The 9,280-nt window shown below is 43.7% G+C and overlaps 1 pseudogene; it reads left to right on the top strand.

Annotated features, from left to right (window-relative positions):
- Window positions 1–7,545: 7,545 nt before the first annotated feature.
- LOC142835824 (mitochondrial intermembrane space import and assembly protein 40 pseudogene) lies at window positions 7,546–8,205 on the top strand (annotated as a pseudogene).
- Window positions 8,206–9,280: the final 1,075 nt, after the last annotated feature.

Below are 9,280 nucleotides of genomic sequence, written 5' to 3'. Positions count from 1 at the left end.
CTGTAGGGCCCTGGTCTCCCTTATTCCTGTGGTGCATTTGTGGGGACAGTTTATGATCAACTTACTAAGCTTCCTGTGTGTTTCTGTGCTATGCCTGCCCCGCCTGGTGGTTAGCTGCAGGGCATTCACTCCATTGATAATATGGTCATTTCCCACCTGACTGGGTGGAGATCGTGGTTAGCTGCAGGGCAGTCATTCCATTGATAATATGGTAATTTCCCACCTGCCTGGGCGGAGATCCTTGTGCTGCAGTCAGGTAGATAAAGACTCCCCCAACACTGAATAAAGTGGCATTCGGCTGATCTCCTTCCGAATGACCCTGGTCTCTCTGTGTCTTCTTTTCAATCTCCAGGCCCTTGCCCGACTCGCGTTCGGTACAGTGGCGCGCGAACTGTACCGAGGGTGTAACACCAAATCGGGTGTTACAGAATAGTATGATTGCAGTATGACCTCTGTGGATTTCTTCGTGCTTCCCGAATTGGGGCTTCTTGTATTTATTAAATCCGTGGGTGTATTATTTTAGTCCATTTTGAAATCACACTTTGATATCCTCTTTGTCCCAGGTATTGCAGTCACCTGTACACTGAGCTGTCTGAAGCCCAGATAGAATGATGCTCCAGTTAGAGCATCTACTTGTTTAATTCCCTCTGGGTTTCTCTTCAGGTATATTTTATTGTTATACATCCAAGCTCATGGATCTTTTCTTTTGCAATATCTGTTTTTTACTTTTGGTTTTCAAGAGAGGGTTTCTTTGTGTAGTGAAGTTTCTGTTCCACCTGGTTCCGCAGCTGTTCAGTCCCAGAAAACACACCTTAACTTGGTCCCACCTCTTGAAGATAATTGATTAGCAAAGCTTCCCCATCCTCTTACTATTGAAATTAACCCACAATTCTTGTCTATGTTTAACCATGTGGCTTTCTCAGTCAGACATTCTCATCTGCTTCTTCTGCATCTGGCTGGTTACTGACTGCGTCTCTGCCTTTCCTCTTCCCAGAATTCTCCTACTCTGGTTGCCCTGACTGTACTTCCTGCCTGGCTACTGGCCAACCAACATTTTATTAATCAACACAAGTGACAAATCTTCACAGTGAAACATCATCCCACAGCAGTTCAGCCTTGACTGTCCTGGGACTCGCTCTCCAAACCAGGCTGGCCTCAAACTCAGAGCTCCTCCCACCTCTGCCTCCCTCTGCTGGTTCTTTTGCAGTATCTAATCTGCTACTTTCCAATGTGTATTTTCACTTGGACTCTGTCATTTTCATCTCCAGTTTCCATTTCTTTGCTCTGCTATTGTATTTTTGTATTTACTGAATACAGCTATTTTCGTGTGCTTCTCCGCTAACTCCAGCATGTCAGTTCCGGCTTGCCTTTCTGCTTCTCTCCTCTTTATGGATCATATTTTCCTGTCTGTTTCCATGTCTAATAATCTGCTGGGATACCAGATATTATCCAATGGATCTGGCAGGGCTTGGATATTTTTGTTTCTTCTCTCCTGGGTGTACTGAGAATTCATTACCAAGCGTCTTGCCTTCCTGAGTCTTTCATAGTTTTTAGGCACATTGATCCTCAAGCCAAGGGTGAGCTTTCACCATGACCCCTTTACCTAACTCCCTCTGAGTCACAGTGGTGATGACTGTCACTGTTCTGGGCTCTCTGCGAGCACAGAACCTTCCTTCTATGACTATAATCACAGAACGCACTGAAAACCACTTCCTGTCCTTTAGTTCCATCTCACAAGTCCCACTGTGCACCAGAAGGGGGAGCCCACTTCAAAGACATGGTTTCAACAAGCAGAGAGGAGCCACCCACCAAGTGTCAGCCCTGTCTAGTGCACTTCCTGATCCCACTGGTGGGGGCTGGTCTCTAAGAACTCCTTGGTGGTGTTGCTCCCTGAGCACTGACAGCAGCCAGGGACAGGAAAGAGGAAAGGGGCGGCCTTTCAGGTAATTAGAAAATTAAAGTCTCCAGTCCACCCCAGACAACTCCACAGCTGGACCAGCGGCTGGAAAATGTTTTTCCAAGACCTCGTGTGTATTTTCGTCAACAGGGCACACCGTGCTTAAAAGGTTTTCTATATAAGTGTACAAATAGACTGAGGCAAACCCTCCCAACTATTTCCCCAAAATGGCCGCAATTGCCAAAAATAAATAAAAATTAAGCAAAGAAACAGAATCAGTGGTCCTCTTAGAATTCTAACAGAGTGGGAAGACCTTTTTCTGCATTAAAGTGTGGTGAGAGCATCCCGGGGTGAAGGGACAACCCAAACTCAGCAGAGGGCTGACCAAGTCATCACAAGTGGATCGCCAACAAAGGAAAGAGCTTCATGCAAAAGCAGGTAATCCATAGTTACCATAGAAACACAACTTGGCAACATGGAGTCCACGGTACTGTGTGTTTGAAAACACACACACTGACAGTACAAAGTGGTTGCAAACCAGAAATCCATGAGGCTGTTATCCGGAAGAGGACACCAAGGGTTCACAGTCTGAGCTGTAATAGCAGCAGGACACTCATTGTGAGAAAACAAAATGACATATTTGTGACATGTGCACCACATGCAATTCTCGGTAGCTTTCAGGTAAAATCTTCGGAATATTCCAGGAAAAGAGTTTATAGCACTAAATGGTTCATATCATCCCCGTAGTTTGGTCTTTTCACTGGATCATAAAATAATATTTGTTGAAAGATAAAAATTAAGAATAAATACAGATCATAGGAAGTAGCCAAATGTAGAGAGCCCAGCCATGCAAGCTCAGTAGGGATTCAAGTTTCAGATCAGATCACCCAGGCACCACCCAGGAACAGACCATCCAAGGAAAAAGTGCCTAACATTCCAAAGGAAATATAGAACATTTCAACCATGTAGACAGGATCACCTGAGATCGCTTAGCCCAGCACACCCATCCCTTTCACTAGGACAGCCCCACACAAACGTCAGCCAATCCCTCACCCCAACCTCTGCTGTGATAAAACCCCAACCCACTGAGCTTGGGCCTCTGAATGTGCCAGTGTGTTGGACACACAGAGTCTGAGTTTGAACTTGAATAAAGTCTCAATGCCTTACATACAGGACTCAGTCTCCATGTTGGTTTTGGGGGACTCTGAGATCAGGGCACAACACCAAGCTGTAACTGCTCCATTTTTCTTCAAAGTCACCTCATCAGCATCCTGGAGACATAGGAAGAGGTGGTGTCTACCAGGGCAGCACACTGCTGTTCCGTGGCAGGGAGACACCAAAGTAACCACATCCCCTCTGTTGTCATTTATAACAGTGGGGTGACCCAAGGCAGCGGGGGTCCCTTGGCCAGTGGGAGACAGACAGATACGCCATGTAGAGAGAGCATATAGGACAGTGTGGACAGTCTGTCACAGGGCAGCATAGACAGTCTGTCACAGGACAGTATAGACAATTTATCACAGGACAGCATAGACAGTCTATCACAGGACAGTATAGACAGTCTATCACAGGACAGTATAGACAGTCTGTCACAGGACAGCATAGATAGTCTATCACCGGACAGCATAGACAGTCTATCACAGGACAGCATAGACAGTCTATCACAGGACAGTATAGACAGTCTATCACAGGACAGTATAGACAGTCTATCACAGGACAGTATAGAAAGTCTATCACAGGACAGTATAGACAGTCTATCACAGGACAGTATAGACAGTCTGTCACAGGACAGTATAGACAGTCTATCACAGGACAGTATAGACAGTCTATCACAAGACAGTACAGACAGTCTATCACAGGACAGCATAGACAGTCTATCACAGGACAGTATAGACAGTCTATCACAGGACAGTATAGACAGTCTATCACAGGACAGTATAGACAGTCTATCACCGGACAGTATAGACAGTCTATCACAGGACAGTATAGACAGTCTATCACAGGACAGTATAGACAGTCTATCACAGGACAGTATAGACAGTCTATCACAGGACAGTATAGACAGTCTATCACAGGACAGTATAGACAGTCTATCACAGGACAGTATAGACAGTCTATCACAGGACAGCATAGACAGTCTATCACAGGACAGTATAGACAGTCTATCACAGGACAGTATAGACAGTCTATCACAGGACAGTATAGACAGTCTATCACAGGACAGTATAGACAGTCTATCACAGGACAGTATAGACAGTCTATCACAGGACAGTACAGACAGTCTGTCACAGGAAAGTATAGAGAGTCTATCACAGGACAGTATAGACAGTCTATCACAGGACAGTATAGACAGTCTATCACAGGACAGTATAGACAGTCTATCACAGGACAGTATAGACAATTTATCACAGGACAGCATAGACAGTCTATCACAGGACAGTATAGACAATCTATCACAGGACAGTATAGACAGTCTGTCACAGGACAGTATAGACAGTCTGTCACAGGACAGTATAGACAGTCTATCACAGGACAGTACAGACAGTCTGTCACAGGACAGCATAGACAGTCTATCACAGGACAGCATAGACAGTCTATCACAGGACAGTATAGACAGTCTATCACAGGACAGCATAGACAGTCTATCACAGGACAGCATAGACAGTCTATCACAGGACAGTACAGACAGTCTGTCACAGGACAGTATAGACAGTCTATCACAGGACAGTATAGACAGTCTATCACAGGACAGTATAGACAGTCTGTCACAGGACAGTATAGACAGTCTGTCACAGAACAGTTCATTCTGCTCAGTGCTTATGGTTCTATCCCTGTGCTGTCTTCTGAATGTGCTCAATCAACTCATTCTTTATCGAATATTTTTCTGATTTGTGTTTTGGGGTAATTTTTTGCCATTTATTTGTTTGTTTGTTTTTGTTTTTAGGTTGTTTGTTTAAGACAGAGTCTAATAGTGTAGCCCTGGCTGTCCTGGAACTCACTACATAAACTAGGCTGCCTTTAAAGTCACAGATAGACACTTGCCTCTGCCTCCCCAGAGCTGGAATTAAAGGTGTGTGCCACTACTTCCGGTTCAAACACTTTGTAATCTGTTCTGTAGAACTCCTGCCAAGGTTAGAGCAGGTACCATGGCCAGTGAGGAACACGGGTGGGAAACAGAATAAGCCATGCGGATGTAGCCTGAGTGTGAAGTTTTATTTAGGGTGTGTAGAGGGAATGAAGGGAGAGAGAGACAAAGATAGAAGAGAAAAGGAAAGGGGGAGAAGAGACAGAGAAAGACAGAGACAGAAGAGAAGAGAAGAGAAGAGAAGAGAAGAGAAGAGAAGAGAAAAGGAAAGAGGGGAAAGAGACAGAGACAGAAGAAAAAAGAGAGGACAGGCAGAGACAGAAGAGAAAAAGTAAGAGGAGAGAGAAAGACAGAGAGACAGAGACAGAAGAGAAAAAGAGAAAGGACAGAGACAGAAGAGAAAAAGAGAAAGGACAGAGACAGACAAAGAGACAGAGACAGAGAGAAGAGAAAAGGAAAGAGGGAGGAGAGACTGTAGTGAGGAGGTGAGCAGGCCTGCTTTTTGTCCCGCCCGATTCCTGCATGGTTAGCTTTACACCCGAAATAACAACACACAAATTATATTCTTTTAAACACTGCCTGGCCCATTAGTTTCAGCCTCTTATTGGCTAATTCTCACATCTTGCTTAACCCATTTCTAATAATCTGTGTAGCACCATGAGGTGGTGGCTTACCGGGAAAGATTCAGCATGTCTGACCTGGCAGCTGGTTCCATGGTGTCTGCCTCACTTCGCTTCCTCCCAGCATTCTGTTCTGTCTACTCCACCCACCTAATTTTCTGCCTTATCAAAAGGTCAAAGCAGTCTCTTTATTAACCAATGAAATTAACACATAGACAGGTGACCCACCTACATCATTTCCCCTTTTTCTGTTTAAACAAAAAGGGAAGCTTTAATTTTAACATAGCAAAGTTACATATAACAAAACAGTTATCAAGCAATAATTACAGTTACAACATTTTTATCTATTTTATCTTTATCATAACAATGGAAGACTATAACTGTCTATCTATTCTTCAACTCCATCAAAGACTCCAGAAGGATATAATATTATCTAATTAAACAAGAAATAAGCAACTTCCAAACTCTAGAAATGACAAAGATATCTCGCTGCCTGTACAGTCACCCAAAGTTTCTCTGTACCATTGGGGCATCCATCTTTCCATGAAGCAGGAAATTCCAAAGACAGTTCAGTCAATTTCTTTTGTGTCCTGCAGAATGACTCGCAGACTCTTTCATAAAGCTGGAACCCTGAAAGAACCATCTCACCTTTAGGCAAGTTCAGCTGTCCTCTCTCTGTGGGTTCTTTGTGTCCAGTTTATGCTACAGTCCAGGCAAGAACAGTTTCTTGCCCAAATGGCTATCAAACTCCATAAGGAGCCTCTTTAATGCCCATTTTCCTCTTGAAGTAGATTGGTGCTGCCAAGAGCAGATGTGTCTCATTGTCATGAAAAGCCCTAAGTTATTAAAACATTAAATGCCATATTCTGTAGTCTTTGAAAGACATGAATAATGTCTAACTGAAATATATCTCTATATATCTAGAAAATCTAACATGACTACATGCTTGACTATTATCGGTGATTAGCCATTAACAACCTATCTTTCTTAATTAAACATTACATTGTTAAATGAACTACACAATTACAATACCTTAATCAATATCAGAAATACATATACATATAACAAAATTGACCTTAAAATCCATGCCAATGCAAATTATTCATATCTATATCATATCCCCCTTTAAATGTAAAAGAACATTTATAAACAATATTTGGAAATATGGATGTAGTTATTTCTCGCCAAACTGCTTCATGCTGCATGGAGGCGCTGTTAATCAGATCTTTCATGGTGTAACCCATGTGGTAGGTACATCTCACTCATCAGTTGAGTGAACTAATTTTTTGAGGGTGTTCACAGCAACCTTTCAGGAGGGCGTGGTCTGTCATACCATATTGGGATAGTGTAGGGCCCTGGTCTCCCTTATTCCTGTGGTGCATTCATGGGGACAGTTTATGATCAACTAACTAAGCTTCCTGTGTGTTTCTGTGCTATGCCTGCCCCGCCTGGTGGTTAGCTGCAGGGCATTCACTCCATTGATAATATGGTAATTTCCCACCTGCCTGGGCGGAGATCCTTGTGCTGCAGTCAGGTAGATAAAGACTCCCCCAATGCTGAATAAAGTGGCATTCGGCTGATCTCCTTTCGAATGACCCTGGTCTCTCTGTGTCTTCTTTTCAATCTCCAGGCCCTTGCCCGACTCGTGTTCGGTACAGAGGCGCGCGAACTGTACCGAGGGTGTAACACCAAATCGGGTGTTACAGGATAGAAGCAATCCACAGGGTCTCATCCTCTGTGAAAACAAAAGAAGAATTTTTCCAAAGCATCATAACCTTAGATCCAAATTTTGAAGTCAAGGTATTTTCAAAATATCTATCTTGGATTAGTTCAGCAGCATTTATAAACAAATACCTTTTAGCAGCTGTTGTTTTTTCCTCAACATTCAAACAATTCAAAGAGAGCATAATAGCATACAGTATCAAGATTCTCTGTGGGGAGAGCTGCGAGCGTCGGGAACAGCCATGTCCTACTGCCGGCAAGAAGGGAAGGATCGGATAATATTTGTGACCAAAGAAGACCATGAAACTCCTAGCAGTGCGGAGCTGGTGGCTGATGACCCCAATGATCCCTATGAGGAGCACGGACTGATACTGCCCAATGGAGATATTAACTGGAATTGCCCGTGCCTTGGGGGAATGGCCAGTGGCCCCTGTGGGGAACAGTTCAAGTCTGCCTTTTCCTGCTTCCACCACAGCAAAGAGAAAATCAAGGGATCAGACTGTATAGACCAGTTTCAGGCCATGCAGGAGTGCATGCAGAAATACCCGGACCTCTATCCCCAAGACGAGGAGGAGGAAGAGGAGGCAAAGCCAGTTGAGCAAGTGGAGGAAACAGCTGCTCCTAAGGCCTCTGCAGCCAAAGAGCAGGGGTCAAGCTCCTGTAGGCCGCAGGCCCTGGCTGCCACTCACCATGAGACTTTCTGTACAATGCCTTTTGGTCATCTCTGTGAAAGTACCTTTCCTCTGTGCACTGTAATGTACAAAATAACTTATTTTAATGATCAGGAGTCTTGGCTACTTGCCATATACACTGAAGAAAAGAGGTGTGTACACCTATGTCCTGTGTAAACCTGTCCTTGAACATTAAGCCACTGCTGGATGTACTCTATGATTGCCTTGGATTTTGTCACTTTGAAATACTATGCTGTGGCTTCTCAACAACCAAAAGTTGTTACTCAGGAAAGTTCGTCGTGAGAAAGCTGACTTATTCTGACCCGTTATATTCCTTTTGGTATATTTTACACCTCTTTGGGAAATTAAGTAGATGCCAAAACTCCTTCAAGAGTAGGTCCATTCCTATTGGAAGAGGCTGGTGGTCAGATGCTTGAGTTAGAGTACATGGGACTGCTACCTTATTCCTAGCTCCCAAGTTTCTGTGCAGTCCAGACTCCAAGGTGTCTACAGTTGCAGGGTGGGATTGGACCCAGTGACTCCCAGTCCTTCCTGAGTGAAAGGAGAGGCTTTGCTTTTGCTTTATTGTTTTGCTGTTCCAAAAGCCCTGGTTTGGGGCCTATGTTCACTTGGTCAAGTCAGTTGTAATATTAATGTGGGGACCTAGCTGCTCCCAGAGCAGAAGCCAGCAGAAGAAACATCTGAATGAAGTACTCAATTAAAAAGAACAAAAAAAAAAAGATTCTCTGTGTATTTTCCATCTTTGTGTGGCTTTATTTTAACCTTTATTTCATTTATTTTTACTTTTGTTTTTTGAGACAGGTTCTCTGTATATCTTTGTCCTGGAATAACTCCATAGACCAGGCTGTCCTTGAACTCACAGAGATCCACTGGTCTCTGCCTCCCAGGCATTGAGATTAATGGTGTGTCCTGCCACACCTTGAAGTCACAGAGGTCAATCTACCTCTGCCCTTTGAAGTCTCAGAGGTCAATCTACCTCTCCCTCCCAAGTGTTGGGATTAAAAGTGTGTACCACCACACCCAACTACTCTCTTTCTTTTTTAAGAACTTTAACTTTTTTTCAAGCCTTGCATATATTTTTAAACACACTGTAAACCATTTAGAGGATTTTTTTCTCTTTGAATCTCTCTTTACTGTATATCTCTCTTTTTCTAACTACATGAGTCTAAGGAGAGAATTAAAGCCATGGCTTTGATGGCTGGATCCAGCCCATTCCTTAGCTTTCCAGCCTCATGGCAGAGGTACCCACAGAAGCCATGTTTAT

The sequence above is a fragment of the Microtus pennsylvanicus genome, chromosome 15 (assembly GCF_037038515.1).
Source record: "Microtus pennsylvanicus isolate mMicPen1 chromosome 15, mMicPen1.hap1, whole genome shotgun sequence".
Lineage (NCBI taxonomy): Eukaryota > Metazoa > Chordata > Mammalia > Rodentia > Cricetidae > Microtus > Microtus pennsylvanicus.
The sequence above is the reverse complement of the archived record's forward strand: the minus strand, read 5'-3'. Positions and strand labels throughout refer to the sequence as shown.